Source organism: Tachypleus tridentatus, chromosome 7, assembly GCF_004210375.1.
Source record: "Tachypleus tridentatus isolate NWPU-2018 chromosome 7, ASM421037v1, whole genome shotgun sequence".
NCBI classification, from domain to species: Eukaryota; Metazoa; Arthropoda; class Merostomata; order Xiphosura; family Limulidae; genus Tachypleus; species Tachypleus tridentatus.
This window is the reverse complement of record NC_134831.1, coordinates 35856920-35876485: the sequence shown is the minus strand read 5'-3', so window position 1 is coordinate 35876485 and position 19566 is coordinate 35856920. Positions and strand designations below refer to the sequence as shown.

The following is a 19566-nucleotide window of genomic DNA, read 5'->3' as shown; positions in this document are numbered from 1 at the left end:
TTTCGCAAATATACTAACATCCGAAGAAAATTCACTGATGTTGGTGAAGTTTGAAATCTATAAACGTACCTGTTCAAATATCTGTAGATTTCCAGTTAATAAGCGTTTGTCATAATCATAGCGTCCGAGTATTATAATATATTGGTTGTAGCAAACAAACAATATTCTGTTCTTTCTTCGTGTGTTGATTTCTAATCCTTAGGCAACATTCTCAAAACTTCACTTGGCCCAACATGATAAGAAATACGCTGATACATTCGTAAAATATATATAGTTGATTCTTATTCTCGAGAAAATTTTACAAATTTACAGAATAGGCACGGCTTCCGCAATACACATTTAACAAGAAAAGTTACATAAATTTCTGAATACCATATATATTAAACTGCAACTAACATACATATTAAAATAACATTAAATCCGTCACAATAGAAAATATTAAGAACAATAAGTAGCTACGCTACTCATAACAATATATATATATATCTTATATAACAAAGACAGGGAGTTCGTTTAAACCCCTTGAACCTCTTGTGTACATGTCTAATATATATATAGTTTTACATTTTGAAAATAAAACAGTTTATCACAATTGTAACAAAATTAGGATAACAATGGGAATGGAAATAACACTGATTTGGAATTTTCAATTTGAATGGACTAAACAGCCAGACCAGAACTAGGATTCAGGTAGAATCGTCCCTAATTTTGAACTACTGAACAAAATGGACGCGGCTGGACAGTATCGCCTGCTGATACAAGAACTTTACAAACTAACAGGATTGCCTGTCAATTTACATAATCTGCTCATGATGCAGGTTCAGGAGCATCACGTCCTGAACGTTATGTCTATTTGACATCGATAACTAGAACTTGTTTCATTATTCTAAACTGTTTTACAACTGAGGAAATACATGGGAAGATTTTGCCTAGGTCAGAAAGTAGCGAAGCATAATTAACTGATACACATTAAGTGTCAATTACATTTGAAACAATGTTATTGGTTTATCATTCTAGGTAACAGTCGATGTTAAACAGTTACTATAGCTTTCATTTGTATAATATAGTTATACAAGACCAGTCTTTGCTCCACTGAACACACAGCCCAAAAGTAGAATTAACATCACACAGTTTTTAATGTAATTTCATCATTTCTAAAACAAAATGTTGCTAGTAATCTACACACTATTGTTAAACGTTATTCTAATTGATATTATTTCGCTCAAAAAGTTATGAACACATGGTATATAGATAACATATATACTATTTTCCTATAGTATGTAGTTCATATTACCCAAAAACGTTCAAGATCAAATTATAATAGACTTAATATGTATGATGAATATATTTATATCAAAGGGCAGAGCTTGATGAGTTCAAATATTAGTCATTCTACTATTAACCTATCCTGGCTTGCACAACATATGTCTAAAGTGGAATGATCCTTTCTTCTTACTCAATCTTCAACTGGGGTGGATTCCAGTGCCTAAACTTATATCTGAAGTATGGCTCATCCCATTTCTACCACATATGTCTGAGGTATAACTTATGTATTTCTTTTCACATGCCACTCACCTTTCACTGATCCTTTTCTTTTCATGCGTGTCTAACCTGTAATTTATCCCATTTTCTCAACACAAACTTGAACTTAGAATTATACAATGGTCTTTACACTTGAGTGACGTGTGACTGATCCTAATCTTAACATGTATCTTATCTGTGGCTCATCCTATTTACTGCACATGTGAATGTCCTGTGGCTAATCCCAGCTTCTTAATGTGCGTCTTAACTATGTATCATCAGATCCTATTAAATTATGTACGTTCTGTTCACACGTGTCTGACCTTTAGTTTTTCCTTTCTTTTCTTGCGTGCTTAACCTGTCGCTAATACCATATTCTTCTCACTTGTCTGAGATGCACCATCATGTTATCTATACATAAGTATATCTCACTTCTGGAGACAACCATATATTCCATGAGTGTGAAATGTGAATAATATCAAACACTTCACACATGTGTAACTTGCAGCTAGTAACATTTTCCCGCACCTCTGTCTTAACTGTAGTGTAGCCTTACATTTTTAGATATGTTAACATACTGCTCATCCAATTCTCTTTACAGATGTTTGACCTGCCACTCATCACATTCTCTTCAGAAGTGTTGAACCTTTGGTTGTGAATGATGTCTTCATTCATATAAGTCCTTTGACTGATCTAATGTCTTGACAAGTGCCTTACTTGGGGTTCATTTTATTCTGTTCATAATTGTCTAATATGCGACTTCAGAGGTCACTACAGAAGAGAGAAGATATAGAAAAGTTAAGCTCTTACATATTTCGAAAATTTATTTAATATTAATGTTATAATTTGAAGGAATTTAGGTTAAATAGCACAGGATTAACTTGAAGTGAAACGATTAGTAAATAAATGTAAGACGGTTATAGTTTAAGTCAGCGTTTGATAATGTAAAGTTTACTTATACTTTAAAAAACAGTACCTGCATCGGAACTTTAGGCTTATGTTTACTGGTAAATAGAAAAACATGCCAAATACATTGTACTCTTTTCTTAAGTTAACGGCGGGTGTACATCAAAGATTAGTTATTGTCACTTCTAATCAAGTTTTATACAACTGAAGGTAAACGTTATTTAAAGTGAAAAAATCGTTAAAAGAAATTTTTTTTAAATGCTAGGCTTAACAATAACAGTTTTGACAATAGTCTTCTGCTATTCACTGGAGTAATTTTTGTCAACTTCAGTGTTAAGTACTTTTACTGAATCTAGTAATGAAGATGTAAAATTTGTGTATAATTTCTACTTTTCAAGACTGGAGGCTATAACAATTATAGAAGAGACTATATAAAGATAAGTGCAGGCTGTGGGAAATGGAAGCAGGATTTCAGGTGGAGCTTAAGCTTTTATATACAAGTGATACATTTGCTAACAATTATATTAGAAGGAGAGAGTACTAATGGAGTAAAAGTAATTAATTTAGTTGTAATTAGCCTGTTCTGTTGAGCAACAAATTTCAGGTCTTGCCTTCTGGAGAAGAACCTCCAGAAGGAAAACCTAGAAGAGTGAGAGAAGAATGTGGGATGATAAGGTTATAGATGTAGATGATTCTTTGATAAGAAGTGTGGCTAGAATAATCTGCGGGGCAAATAGAGAGAAAAGGATTAGATTATGTTACCCAAGGGCACAGGTGGAGGATACAAATGACTCGACAGGAGATATAATATCAATGATGGAAGGACAGGATGTACACTGTCCTTTTGAGACAAATTACAGCTTAAAAACAAAATCTCTACATATGACTTTAGACATGGGAATCATCATGCAGTCTCTAACTGAGTAGGCTTGAGTAATGTGCAGAATGGTTACAGTCATGCCAAAGCCATCCCATGCTTATGATACTCAAATATCTGATATATCTACTCAGCACACGGGGGAGAAGACACAGTAGTCCTTAGAAAGTAACATACAGCAATTAGATCCAAATGCAAGCCCACCAATATCACTCCTAGGAGGGTGCTAAGAGTACTTTCAGAGTTAAATAGATATCAGTAAAATAGTAGGTAAAATACATTGTGGCCAAGGGGGATAACATAGAGAACTAGGTTTATGTGCTGATCCATCAAGACTTTCTGTAGAGGCCCTGAAGGTGCATGCCAAGTGTAGGTGAGAAGTGTATATGCACAAACAACATTTCTGCTTGATATATATATGTATGATAGATGTAGTAAACATTTAAGAGCATTTGTAAAATTTATAAGTTATTCTAAATATATTTATAATTACAAAAACAAACCTCAGCAAAACTGACTGAATTCTAACTTTTTAGCAGTCCCCAAACCCAGTGGGTCAGCAGTAACTTTATGGATTTAAATCTCTAAATTCATGAGTTCAATTCACTACAGTGGACAGAAAACATAGTCCAATGTGTAGGATTTTACTAAAACAACAATAAATTTTTTACTACATTTCTTCATTAAAGCCTTTCTCCCCCCGCTAGTACAGCGGTATGTCTCCAGATTTACAACGCTAAAATCAGGGGTTCAATTCCCCTCAGTGGGCTCATCAGATAGCCCAATGTGGCTTTGCTGTATGAAAACACACACACACACAAACATTTTTTATGTATTCTCTTCAGAGGCCATTATTATTAGATATTTTTTGCTATAATGTGTTTTTCCAGTTTAAGAATTTACTGAAGGCCTTTGTAAATAGAACATTGTGGAGACCAATTAAATAATAGTAAACAAGATGTAAAGAAATATATGTTAATGAACCTCACAAGACAAATTAACAAGAATAATTAAATATTGTGTAAATGACAGCAATATAGCAGGTTAATGTAAAACAATATGAAGTTCTGCATTGGACTATGTTAGAAGACTATATTCTGAGAGTAAAAATTTTAAATACTTTTGTTATTTGATTTATTAAGTGGAATATTTAGTGTCTGATATTTGTGTCTGTGTTACTTAAGTGTTTTAGAACCAAAAAAATCATAATGTCTGTATCATTTTGTTCATTAACACTACAATGTGATTGTGTTAGTAAACAATGCTCTGTGTCTTTAGAGAGTTTATTATGTAACTGTGTTGGTAAACTCTTGGTTACATAGTAATATTTGTATTATTTGATAATTGAGTTTAAAGCAGACAGTGTGATTGTATTAATAAACTGTACTTTAGCAATAAATAAGTGTTATTATATTATTAACATATTGTATTATATGTGTTGCATTGTTTTAACAATAATTATTCTAGTATGATCTCAAACACAGCTATATCAAATTTCTTCTGCTCTTTAAGCATTGTTAAAAACTTTTCTCAATCAGTGCACCAGTCTATATACCCCCATCAATTTTGCACCATTTCTGAACATGTACATATCATGTGACTATTTTCCACCAACAGTATTGTGCTCCCTATATTGAAGCAGCTTAGCTCTTTTTGCCATTCTCACTCAATCCTCACTTTTAAGAATTGGCAGATTCTAAAAGAAATACACAAGAAAAATGTTAACTTCTAATATGGTCTTACCTCCTTTCACACCTTCTCCATTGGTACATCATTGTTGATGAAAGAAATTTGAATTTGGTTTTCCTTGATTTTCAGAAAATATTTGATAAGGTACCTCATAAAAGACTTGTAAGAAAAATTAAATCTGTGGGTGTGAGGAAAATGTTATTAAACTGGAAATAAAACTGTCATATGTGTGGAAAGTAGAAAATAGTAATAAACAGAGTTAGGTCTGGCTGTGTGGTAGTTACAAGTGATGTGCTTCTTGGCTATGTGCTGGGTCCTCTGCTGTTTATGACTGGTATTAATGATATTGATTCTGGAGAGACTAATAATTGTTTACAGATAATATTAATATTTTTGGGTTGGCTACCTTTATCAAAGGTGCTGCAGATTTATTGGAAGATTTAGATAATTTAATTAATTGAGTCAGTATGTAACAGATAATGTTTAACTATTCAAAATTAAGATGATGCATGTAGATTTTCATTAAAAACTGTGGTTGAAGAAAAGATCTTGGTGTTGTAATCACAAAATCACTGAAGTCATTTAAACAGTGTATTGTAGTCAGCAGTAAGGCTGATAGAATTTTGGGTAGCATCTGTAGAAATATTGAATATATGATAAGAGATATTGTTTAACTGTATAAATCATTCTTAAGGCCTTATTTAGAATACTGTACACAGTTTTGTGCTCCATTCCTGAACAAAGATATTGAATGGTTGGAGAAGGTTCAGAGAAGAGCTGTTAGAATAATATGTTGGCTAGGGTACTGTCTCAATTTCTTTTGGATGTGACATTTGACTAAGATGTTTAACATTATTAGGGGTAGGAGTTTAATATAAAATATTGCCCCATTGATGCCAATAAAGGAATATGATAGTAAATGTGATGATCAGTGTTGCGAGATCTGGTAATTTGTCTAGTCATCTTTTAAAAATCAGTTTCAAGCAGTAAAAATGGGTTCAATTGTTAAATTATTGTCTTCAAAGAACTCTTGTTTATGAGTATGGAGATTCAGTGACACAAAGTGGACAAGTTCAGGTACACTCTGACTATCACAAGGAGTTTTCCACACAATTACACAACTTCTAATACATGCACTGTCAGAAAACACATGCAAGACTATTGTATATCTCTTCATGTTTTTCATAATTTTATTCTAACATTAATATAAGACAGATAAAATGTTGTACATCAGACCATGTCATCTACTTCCAATCATTTGTTGTCCAGAATTGTTTCAAGCATGAATTTTTTAAATTATTTTATTAGCATAAACAGTTTTTGATGGGTTGCTGTTTGTTGTAATGTCATTGGTGTGGTATGATTGGACATAATAAAATTCTGGCTGTTGTTGAAGAATTTGGTTTTAGCTGCTTCTTAATTTGTCTTTTCTTGCAGCCATTGGTGGAAATTTTTGTCTCTTTCTTTTCTACTCTGCATAAACTCAAATGATACATCTTTGTGAAAACCCAATGAAATAAAAAGTTTCTGGGAATCATGCAGTGTTGAATGTGAAATCAGGAAAATTCTTGTTGCTTTCTACTTTCTTCAGTACTGACATTTATAGGGACAAGTAATTACCTGCATTTCACATCTGTTTTGCAGTTATCAATAAATAGCATTTCTCAAATGTATGTGCATATGTTTATGGAGATCTTTATGAAGTAGGTACTTAGTGTATAACGTTGTCACAATAACATAAAAGTAATATTTTCCAACCCACTTGAACTATGTATTTTTTCCCCATTTTTAATGTATTTGTTAAAGAAGAATGTACAAGATACTTAGAAGCTGATTAATAGCTGTCTTGATACTTTTTACCCTGAAACAAATTCAAGTATGTATGCTGCTTTGGACATGTGACTGTTTTTATCACAACTGATGTAATCAGACTTAACTATCATTTACTATTTTTGTTTTCACGTTTTCTTTCTTCTTATTGAACTGAATCAACTTTAGAATTAAAGTGCTTATAACATTTAGAGGTTTCTCTAAACTTTAAAATAAAGTTATGCTTATAATACCATCCTGGTCTTAACAGCTTACTTTTGTATTTAGAAACATGTTGTGTATTCAAAATTAGTCACTCGTATGTTGATTTAAAGCTTCTAAAATTGTAAAAAAGGATTTTATTATGGTTCTTTTAATAGGTTATTTTAGCATTTAGTTCCATTGATATGAATTCAAATCTATCATAATTTGGCTGTTATTAGTTGCATAGATTGGATCGTGTCAAGATTTTAAAGTATATTCATGAAGTTAATTATGTTTTACAAACTGTGACATTAGATACATGACATTTGAAATGTGTACTAAACAATTTCAAACTAGGCTATTGTATAGTATGGCAAGTTTAAGATCAGTTTCAAGTTAGTTTTGGTACATGACTAAAGATACAGGTGTGTAGGAACAAATGTGAGATGTATGTTCAAGTCAGTCTTTTAGCTGAGTTTCAGGGGCAAACAAATCTAAATTATGAAAGATTATGATTAAAATATTTATTACAAAATGAAATTCAGATAAATTCTTACCTCTACCACAACCTATATTAAAGATTTGTACCACATCCCTTTTATACAGGAAATATCTGTCATACTCTTCTCTCTTGGAACTCAATTTTCTCATACATGTTTTCTCACTAGATCTGAGGGATTGCCATAATTTGATAATTAATCAATTGAGAGCTACATTAATCAAATATATTAAAAACCAGTTGTTTTTGTTCTAGTAAGTAGTTGAACAGAAAAAGGTTTGGTTGTGGGATCTAGTCAGCAGTTCAAAATTAGTGATATTGGCTAATGGCCTGAGTGGCTTTGTCATTACAAAGAGTGAGCAAGTTTTATGACATTTTGATTATCTGGATAGGTGAAATACTTGGAAATGGTAATTTTGATCAGTTTCCTAATAATCTGTGTAATTTAAAATTATATACATGAATATGGCAGGTATGGGTAGAGGAGCAAACAATGTTTTTACCTTCTTTGGTCATTGTCAGGTTCACGATATATCACAAATTGAAATTTCTATTAATTGACTGTTGGAATAATGAAAAAAACAGTAATAATTAGAAACTAGTTTTGAGCTTCGCTTGCTAATAAGCATAGGAGTATGAGAGAAAGATCAACAAACACAAATAGTTCAGTAACTTTGTAGTTCATCAGGAGACTAGTTAAAATGTTTTTATTTATTTATTCAAGGACTACTTTCAAATTATGTGAACTTTATAAATTCTGTTGTAATTTTTATTAAATGTTATTTCTTTATACATATTTGAGAAAAACAAATACTTGCTCAAATTTTATCATTATTCATACAACATGAAAATGGAGATTTAATATTATTAGAAATAGTAGCTCATTGATAGTTTAGTTATATATTAGCTTTCTTTTTTTTTTATTGTGATTACCATTAGGATAAAGTTTATGACAACTGCCTATATTATTACTTCAGTTCTAAATGGCACATTTTAAATTAATTCATTTTCAATCATTCTGTTAAAATGTTTGAAGTTATTTTTATCAGAATTATTTTTGTACCTCTAGTATAACAATAAATTATAAATTTAAATTAAGCATATAATTTTAAGAAAGTAGTACATGTATGTGTGATGTTTTACACTTTGGACATTCTGAACCTGTTAAGATTGCTTTGTTAAAATACACTTTGAAACATTTAATATGGATGAAGCAGAAAACCTTGGTTAGCAAATATGTCAATTTCTATATCTCCGTGGATCATTTGTGTATTTTAATTTACAGTTGCTGAAGATCTGGAGAAGTAAGTTACAGCATCTCCAACTCTTTTAACCTGTGTTAATAATAATTGTAGAGAATTCCCTCATGTTTTTGTCATGGAAACACCGAGTAGTAAAGACCAGGAATGTATAGAAACTGATGTTGGAGATATTACAAACCTGAATGCAATAGTTCTATCTCACGATAATCAAAGTATTCTGGCTTTTGGTAGGTTGTTTAATTGGAAAGCACTCATGAAATATGCTTTAGAAATTATTCTTTGATTGTATATATATTGAAGTAACTCAATGGTTTCACTTCAGTTAGTTTTCCTGCAGATATCTCTCCTTCTTTACTAATATTTCCTGAATTTTCAGTATTAATCTTGTCCATCCCTTTTGAAATTTTGTGATAAGTAATCTAAAATTGCATACAAAATAAAGTTATAAATGTCATAATATGGTTTCAAGTTTATTTGTCTGGATAGAATAACTCATAAAATTACAAATTACTAACTGTAAGGTTTGATTTGGCTTCCTTCATCAAATTTATACTGTTTAACTATATTTCCTGCATTCACTGATACAATTTGTCATTATACAAAACAAAGCTACTATATGTTTACATTTGAAGAGTATCTACCTTTTAACCTTGTGTTGTTTTTTTTTTAAAGTTAAAAGTCACAGTATTTGAAGCAAATGCTTTATACACTAGATAATGATGGGGCATATTGAAATATAAATTTAATTTCATTGGTCAGTTTATGATTTACATTACAATAATGACCACATTTAAACATGTTATTTTACTGAATGGCTCTTTTTCAACATAAATATCCAAAATATATAAATATGCAAGATAAATATTCAGGTGAAAAGTATCTAATCCTAGTAAACTAATAGAGAAATTATTTATTTTTTATTTGAATTTATATTGGCTGTAATGCATATGATGGCAATATATTTATACTTAATTTACATACATGTGTTAAAATGAGTGATTGCTAGTTTGCTCCATGTTTGTTGGTAATCTGAACTCAGACACTTCTAATCTCATATAATGAAAACTTTCTGGTAATTTAATATTATGAACCTATAATACTTTTGCACCTAGGGTCTACTTGCTGTGTACTTTTGGGTAAATAAAAATAAGATTTTATAATTTTTTTCACACATTATTAAACAAAATTGATTTACCATGTTTTTTTTTGTTTTTCTGTTAAAAGCAAAGCAACAGAATGAGCTATACGTGCTCAACCAACTATGGATACCAAAATCTTATGTTTGCTACTGAGTTGTAAGAGGATGTCAAGACAGTGCTTTAGTGATATTTACTTGAGTAATTGCTATTTTTATGTTGGCTATTGTAGATTTTATAGAAATTAACACTGAAAGACAGACAATAACATATGGTACAACTTTATTTTTCATATTTAAATATAAATTTTATATATTGGAAATACAGGCTTTACAAATAAAAGAATGAAGTCATTATTGTTTTAATATTTATTGTGCTTATAACCTTAAAACAACAATCAATTTTTGGTACAGAAAATAATCCTGCTTTTCACCTCCTTTCATTGGTTACATCCTCTTCAGGAAAATAGAAAGATGGAAAACTTTGTAAAATTGTAAGTTACTATATTTTAAAATCTCTGAAGTTCTTTCTCTAAAGTAATAAATGTAATTTGAATGTACAATATTGTAGGTTAATGGCTTATATATATTTGGGTTATACAAATATATGTGAAACACTTAGCAACATGGTCTACTTTATCGTGATTTCAAAGAACAAATTTAAATTAATTATCTTAACAACTGAATAGTGTGTTGTTAGGCATTTTTTATCATTCATATTAAAGTGCTATTACAGCTAAAATATTCATCTAATATAGAATACATTATAATTAATGATTATCTTGATCCAAATTGCAGTTCATTAACATTGACAAGGTTCTAACATTCCTTGAAATTATACACAAAACTTTTCTGTCAAACTATTTAAGAAATGTTATCTAAAACATAATCAGATTACACAGAAGAAGATGAAATTTCCTTCTGTTGAGATTAAGCCTTTTTTAACCATAAAGAAGCCCTATGAATTTGTAAAGGAATCTGGAAAAGATATTTTGGTTTACTTGGTTGAAGACAACTGGTTCGTATTTAATTATTTTATAATTCATTTGCATAACAAGTTGTATGCAAAGCATTATATTACTACTTTATGCTGTAACTTTAATTATATTTTGTTAACAAACTGCAAATAATTGTGAGGATATAACAGTGAAATGACACGATTCATGTAATTAGAGTTCATGAACGATATTTTTCAGTGTTTATTAGTTTTAGAGTAGAAATATACAATGGTTTTAATGTACTCTGTCTACTGCAAGAAATGAAACCCCAGATTTTGCCATTACAAGTCAGTAAACATATCACTAACCCTTGGTGTAGTGTTCAGTATAGAAGTGGGAGAACATGTTTAAAAAGTGTTGGTATTGTTTGTATTTATCACGTTGCTAATACAATAAAATGCATTTCAGGAATATTAGCTGAAAGTTGTAAAGACATCAGTCGTCTGGTTTCTAGTTTTCAATCAGAAATTGAAGTTTAATGAAATTGAGATTTATCACATGGTTGATTAACAGCTTAGAATTTGTTTCCATTATTATGAGGTTCATGATGCTGAAGCCTTTCACATTTGGAAGAACTCCATGTGATGGTTTTTGAACACCAGATTAAAGGGTTCAGATCTGATGTAATATGGTGCTCAAAGTTGTCTAGAAAGTCTATATACAGCAATTAATTTTGTAAATGACAATCTGAAACACTTTCCAAGTGGTTCTATTTCCTTTTCTTCAAAGCCTGGATTTATCTCTGCTAACCACTCATTGAATTCTAAGGTACTTAGCTCAGAAATTATGTTTGGAATGGAATTAGAAGTGCCCAAGTTTGATCCAGTTGGTTCATGAAAAGAATCTGTGAAACACTGTTGTCTCATATTGTTCATGATACTGGTAACAGTTAACTATGATTGACTGAAACAGCTTTGTTGATATCTGTCAGCATTATTGATACAAAATTAATTTCATTAATGGTATTCCAAGACTTTACTTTCCATTATTGCTAAAAGTTGTACACAACAGCAAATTAACTTGTCTGCACAGGTTTGGAAAGAGATAGTTGTAATATTACATTGGTCAAATTGTGATGGATTTTTATCAATGTCACTACTCATGACTTAACTTTTTGTGAACTGAAAATATGTAGGAATGAAGAAGCCTTGAACAATATGGTGGCCAATATTTTCCCTGAAAAGTTGGAATAGGGTAACTTGCCAAGGCTGAAGATACACATCAGTTTACTTTTCAGTGATATTTTAAATTGTTAAAGTAAGAACAAGCTTATCTGTTTGATATAATGGATATGAAAACAAAACACAGGATGATAACAATAGCATTCAACTTAGGTATATATTATTCCTTCCTTATCACAAAATGTTGTTCTTTTTTCTATTAATTTCCTTTGATACATTTGCATTCAAGTTGAATGAGGCCTAAAAATTCCTCTGTCACTTATGTACACAAAGATATTTCAGGATATATTTGTTTGGAAAGAAACTTCAGCCATAAAGAGTTACCTTGTATAAGACTAGTTGAGTACCATATGTTCATGAAAGGTATATTAAATAAATAGTTGGTCCCTGTTTATAGGCACTGCAACAGCACCATATGAAGGATGACAGTACAGTTTGTTCTGGAAACAATTAATAAAATACCCTTCCAAGAATGGGAGAAGAACCAGTTTATCACAGACTTAGTGAGAGTTATGACAGATGCAAAATTAGAGTCAGCTATTTCTATATTTGCAACAGTAACATTTGTTTTACAACACACAGGAAGTAAGGCCAAGACATCTTTTACCAACTAAAACTACTTCCACATATAGAACTGATGCAATAACAACACTTGCCTTATGAAACGTACAAACAAATGATGAAAACCACTCATACATTGTCAGTAAATATAATTTTAGGAAATGATATCAGCAGAACATGAGAGAAGATTTTTGTTATTTTGAATTCACTGTTATGATTGGGGAATGTAGCAGATTCAACATCCAATGCAAATTAAGGTTAGATGTTTCTCAGCTGCAATAAGAACTTTAGTATCGTAGCAAAACTAATTTTCTTTTTCAAATAAACAGTGGAGTTTATGTATTACCACTGCTCAGAAATTGCCAAGATCACACTATTGTGTATAAAAGCAATAAAAGATTCAAAGCTCAAACATTTTCTGTTTTACATGTTAAACAATATTTGATAGTATTTTCAGATCTAGTGGCACAGAGATAAGTCAAAGGACAAAACCAGACTTCAATATTTGTGGTGAGTACACAAATAGTGTAAGTTCCTGCTTATCTTAAAAAAGAAGCTATTTATTTTTATTTCAAATAATTGACATGATTTTTATTAAACAAACGAGTACTATCTGCACTAGCTGTCCCCAATTTAGTGCTAAAAGCCCAGAGGGAAGGCAACTTTGTTATCACCCACCACTAACAATATCACATAGAAAATTTTAAAATCATACACATTGTAAATAATGTTGAAGGAAATAAAATAATTAATAAACTAAGAAAATTACTAAAACATCTTAATGTTATATTAATTCTTATGATAAATTCCTTAACCATAATTATGTCAAATAGTATTTTAAATCCGATATCTTTATTTTAACATTATTACTTGAATAAGACCACACTGGCTGAAGAAACTTTTTACTGTCTTTTTAATTAAGATTTTCTTCCTAACTTTATTATATTTTGCATTTCAAGTTGTGGTTAGTGAATCCATTCAGTTAGAACACCAAAAATAAACATTACCCAAACAAGGATCAAACAAAAATTTGTAAGGTGCAAGGAGTGTATTTTTACAAATTTTGATTATTAATAATTATCACAACAAATGTGTTGTTCAACCTGTGATTGTCTCTACATGATGATTAAGAAGTAAAATGGAAATACTATATTATGTTTTAAGAAAAAAGTCCAAACTAAATGGATAGGTTAAATAACAACAATATTAGTTTCATAACTAAATAAGGAATATAATGAAAAGTGAATAGCATACAAATTTTATTACATGTGGTTTGATTTTTTTAAATTTATCAATAAGACTTTTGTTATGGTAATGATATCCTGCAAAGCTGACATTAATATTCCTGTTGAAGGCAAGAAATGCTTAAGAACGAAGACACAAGTGAATGCAACAAAATCAGGAAAAAATCAAGGATTTGTTACCCGTCTTAAAATCACAAAATTCTTTACAATAGTTTAAGAATTTTCAATCATGCCAATGAAAAATGGAAAAGTTCTGTCTGTATGCAATGGTACCTTGAGATTTTACAACAAAAAAATTGTTGTGGAGGAAAACAGCAGTACCCAAAGAAAATCCTGAGGGCTTAGAAGAAGATGCTCCAATATTGCTTTCTGTTATCATACATTAGGCATAGTTGTTCGTCTTAGATGGTGGGAAATCAATGGAAACGGTCTTCCTAGAATGTTTCTTCAGCTTCAGAATCTGAAAGGGAAGGAATCTGTGAAATTTGTTGACAGTTTTTCTATCTGGGTTCTTCAAGCTTTGTTGGGTGGGCAGATCAAAGATATCCATTGTGTAGCTTTGTTCTTATTGATTGACAAACAAGATGAGTGAGTTAAGTGTTTTTTACTGAATATGTGTATTGGTGTTATGTATTTATCTATTTAAGAGAACTAACTATTGAAATTTTGAATTAGAGAACTGTAAACTGTGTTTTAACGTGTTTGTCAAGTTGAAATAAATTAATAACAATATACGATAGAATAATGTAAACAACACAAAACTGATTTTGTTCATTAACAGTTCTATTTCATGACATGAGTGAGAGCATAATGCAATCTAAATCACATTAAAATATCTACAAGGCATAAGTTTAAAAACAAAACAGTAACATGAATTCCTCTGGAGCCCAGGTTATTACTAAACCAGTGTCAACCTTTACTTTCAGCAGTAAGAAAAATAAACAATTCGTCCTTGCTCATTGACAATGTAACAAAAGTTTTGAAGTAAATGGCATCACATTTTTTCATTGAACTAACGTTAATGTCAAGGGGTTTAATGTCAACCTAAAAGCAATAAGTATTTTGTTTCAAAACTAAGCTCCCTTTACAGAGATGCCAACCATTATGATTTTGGTATATACATTACAACTATACACTCATACAGACAAATATTACGACTTGTTGCAACTCCCAAATTATTATATACAATATAAGCCTATACAATAAAGTGATAAATTATTTCCCCAGGACTTGAAAGGGGTGAAAAGAAAATTTCTAGTTAGATACAAATAAATTTTGATAATGAATAAAAGACAGTCCAAATGGCTACTTGCAATAATCATGTTTGTGCTTGAAATAATAAAAAATATTTGTATCTCCGTCTACCAATAGTTTGAGTGCGGTGCTTCCCCATATTGGGTACATGGGGGAATCCATAGTTACACCATCAGTGCTTGTTAGCCAATTGAAATAGTTGGCATCTCTGCCTTTGTATTAAATGTATTTGGATTGTCTCTACATATTTTTAGCTAAATCACTTAAACTTTCTATAAGTGCAAGACATTTGATAAACAACAGGATATAAGGTAGCAATTCAAATCACAAGATGCATTGCAACAACAACAACAAAAAACAAACTTGTATAATACATTAAAATAATGGTTCTAGGTCAAGAAACATAGCAAGTAATATTATAAATTGTGGTTTGTTATGCTAGAAAATAAAATCAACAGCACAAATAGAGTAAGATAGATAAGAAAATAAAATCTGGTTATTTTAATAACATCTTTAGAGTTAATGCATGAATTGATACAAGTGGTTATAAGGGTAGGTTTAATTGTTACTATGGTGCTAGAAGTGTAAAATAAATGATGACAGCACAAACACGAATGAACAATTTTGATGTAACTAGAATAACTTGCACATAGATGATGTTGATGACAGAAATTTCTCTAAAATGCAGGTTTACAGGTTGTTGATAAAGAACAAAAGGAGGAGTGGTTTTATACGTGAAGTTTAATTTGCATCCTGTTGAAATTGACGACATCAAAAAGTAATAGCAAGGAGATTGAATCCATCTGGGTTATTTGCAGATACTGATTAGATGAGATTCTTCTTTATATATTCCTTAAAGAAAAGGGTAGCTGCAAATAAAAACCAGATTAAGTCATAAAGAGCAAGAGAAAATTAAAGAAAAGAATAATAAATTTAAGATATTTAAATTGTTATGGTATAAAAAAAATAAGGAAACTTAGGGCATCAAAATGAATGTTTTGAAAAAGTTTAGGTAAAAATTAAATATTAATGCTTAGGATCTAGTTACAATAAGGGGTAAAGAAAAAGGTTAAAATGTGGGTGAGACCCCAGTGGGATGATAAAGGAAAGTTAGGATCTGCTGATTGCATTACTAAATTTTGAATAGTTTATTTTCACTAAGGAATAATTAAGCAGTATTCCACATCTGAAATAGTATAGACGACAGTTGGGTTTTAAGTATGATAAATGCAATTTTTTGTGTTATCATTATTCCAATTAAGTATAATTTGGATAGGAATAACCTTAATAGTGTCATGAAAGATAAGGATCTTGGTGTAACTAGCTGATCAATCTCTAAAACCATTCAAGCACTGTGCTATTGCTAGGGATAGGGCAAATAGAACTTTAGGTTGTATCTAAAGAAATGTTGAATACTGATCTGAAATTTATAACTTCATTGTATAGGTCACTAATTATACCACATTTGGAGTTTTGTGTACTTCTGGAAATACACCAACTTGTTCTGATGGCTTCAAAGAATGATTCCTGTAATGGAGGGCTGTCACACAAGGAGAGATTTATTTCCTTAAAAATATTTTGTCTCAGAAAAAGTTAAAGGGGGGTCTAATTGAAGTGTTTCAGATTTTAAAAAGAATTGATAATGTTCATGGATCAACATTTTTCACACTTAACAAAATAATTATAGAACTTGGGAGGGGGACAAGTAGAGATTTAGGGAAGATAGAAGCAGTGTTTCAATCAAGATAATTTATATTTCAAATAGAATCGTTGGCTTATTGAATAAGTTGCCTTCAGATGTTGCAGAAGAAGTAAATTTGATTGAGTTTTTTAAACTAAAGCTTGATAGATATGTGAATGAAAAGTGCTAGTTTTAAATTTGTTAATTTACTTATTTAATAGTTTAAGTTTGGCTTAGATAATGAGAAAGCTGAAATGGACCAACACATTGTACTGAAACACATTACATTATTTTAAAACCTTGTTTCAGTGTTTGTACAAGTACAGTACAGATAGCCCATTGTGTAGCTATATGATTAACTATAAACACATAAAAACTTCTTTAAATATCTGAATGAGTGTTCATTAGTACTTAATAATGATAAATGAAGTACTTATTGCTAAAATAATGTTGACATAAGTCTATTGATAGACAGGAATGACATATTACACACTATATTATTAGCCTCCTCAAACATAAATTGTTGGTATACATTTTAACTTAAGTTTTAAACAGGTAGAAGTAACTTATGACTACCGTGGAACAAACACTGTGTGTTTATTCTACAAAGACAATGGCCAAATTGTTAGTGTAGAAGCTAGTCTTGTATTACAATAATTATTCATCACTATTTAACATCTTTTAATAAAGTACTTGTTGTGTTGTGTTTTTCTTAACTTATTTTCAATGTCCTAGATGAATAGATCATTCTCAAATTTGAATACTATAATGATTTCATATTATAATGGTGTGGGTTATGTTATATCAAAAGATAATATATTCAAAATAATTATAGAAATAATTGGTATAAAAAGAAAAGTATGACTGACTTGTTCCCAGACTATTATAATAAAAATTAAATGACCCAATGTATAGTCCTGAACTGAAAGTTTCCACTATTATCATCTGTCACTATACAAAGTCACAGAAGTATCAGAAAATGTACCATACGAAGTAGCGAGTGCAGTTTCGGCTTCCATGACACAAACTGTACATTTCATACAAGTAAAAAAAAATAGTAGTATTGTCTTCTGAACACTTCTCAATTAGACATGTTGAAGAATAATTTTATATTTCACTAGAAACTGTACGAAAACTGAGGTATGTGAAAAAGTAAGTGTTGATAATATAAAACAACCTATTAAACATAAGTAACTTAGGATGTGGTTATTTCAATGATCTAGATGCAAGTACAAGTTTTATCTCCAAAACAATACAAAGTGGCCTTACTGAATGTTTATCTACTAAAAAATACAACTAATGTGGAATATGCAGAGATAGATGGCAATCGAGGAATGACTATTAACTTTTTGAATGTCAAACTGTTGTCTCTCCATTGGTTATTCTGGATGTGAATAGTAAAGTGGCAGTTGGCTATTCAAATTGTCAACTAATGTTGTTCATTTGTTTGGAAGATTGGTAGCTGGTTGGTTTCTAGTTTTAGACCTAAAGGACAAACTCAACTTGTTTTCAGAACTTCATAAGCATTAATAAAAGGAAGACAGCACAGTGGAAGTACAGAAAAATATACTGGAAAGCCATTATAATTGCATAATATATTATTTCTAATCTCATTATATTTTCTAACACAACTGTAATTGTTTCTCAATCATTTCCTCAGAAATAAACCGTAAACCATCCAAACATTATACTGTAGAATATTACACAGATCTATCGAGAGGCATATTATTTTTCAGTTTGTATTGTTACTCTCAGAAATAAACATGTTTTGAAACAGTATGAAACCTGTTGGTTTATCTTCACTTAGGGCCAACATGGCCATGTGGTTTGACACTCAACTCATGATCTAAGGGATGAGGGTTCAAATCCCCATTAAATGAAATATGTGCACAATTTTATGTGTGAGCATAATAATGTGACAGTAAATCTCACTATTTATCAATAAAAGAGTAGCCCAAGAATTAATGGAGTGTGGTGATAACTAGCTGCCTTTTATCTAGTATTTACTGTTAAATTATAAACAACTAGCACAGATATGTAGCTTTGCTTGAAATTAGAAAACAACAAAAACATCTCAGTTCTGTTGTCTAAAATAAACTAAAACTATTTATCAATAAACAAATACATTAAACAACACTTAAAAGCTTTTTTTTTTAAACTGGCTTATATTTACTGTATCCAGAACACCAGAAGGTAACCCATTGCCAAGACCAACCATCCTCTATGAAAAATAAAATTGGACTTAACTGAAAATGACTCCTACCCTGCCGAAATTTATAATTTTGTCCCCTAGTTCTTGTACTTTAACTGTTAAATATGAAAAAAAAATTACAATCTTGAACACTGCCATCAGATTTAATCCAAATTTTGCTCTTTTTTCAAGTGAAAACAATAGGATAGTTTTTATCCTCTCTTATAAGACAACCATCCCAGATACCACACTTATAACCCTCTTCTGAACCCCTTCCAACAATTCAAGGTCTTTCTTGAAGTAATGAGGCCAAGACTGAACAAAATATTCCAAATGCAGCCTAACCATAACCTATACAAAGAAATTGTAACTTCTTTAGACTTGTGTTCAATATTTCTGAAGACATAACCTGAAAATCTCTTTCGTCTATACCACTAGCAACAGCACACTGCTTTAGTTTTAGGGACCAATCAACTATTTCACTAAGAACACTTCTTTTATGTCATTGTTAAAGTGATTATCATCCAACTTGTACATATAGATTAAATTATGGT

The 19566-nt window shown here is 30.6% G+C and overlaps 2 long non-coding RNA genes across 4 annotated transcripts; both read left to right on the top strand.

The window, feature by feature from the left end:
• The first annotated feature begins 2276 nt into the window (after window positions 1-2276).
• Window positions 2277-18600, top strand: LOC143255430 (uncharacterized). The gene is made up of 3 exons (XR_013030642.1): window positions 2277-2318; window positions 8791-8994; window positions 9992-18600. It is a non-coding gene; the product is annotated as an uncharacterized LOC143255430 (long non-coding RNA).
• LOC143255429 (uncharacterized) lies at window positions 2298-18600 on the top strand. 3 transcript variants are annotated; one of them, XR_013030640.1, is made up of 4 exons: window positions 2298-2637; window positions 10317-10396; window positions 13091-13152; window positions 13997-18600. It is a non-coding gene; the product is annotated as an uncharacterized LOC143255429 (long non-coding RNA). The 3 variants fall into 3 exon arrangements; XR_013030641.1 differs by having other exon boundaries at window positions 2312-2637; window positions 13100-13152; XR_013030639.1 differs by having other exon boundaries at window positions 2312-3677.
• Window positions 18601-19566: the final 966 nt, after the last annotated feature.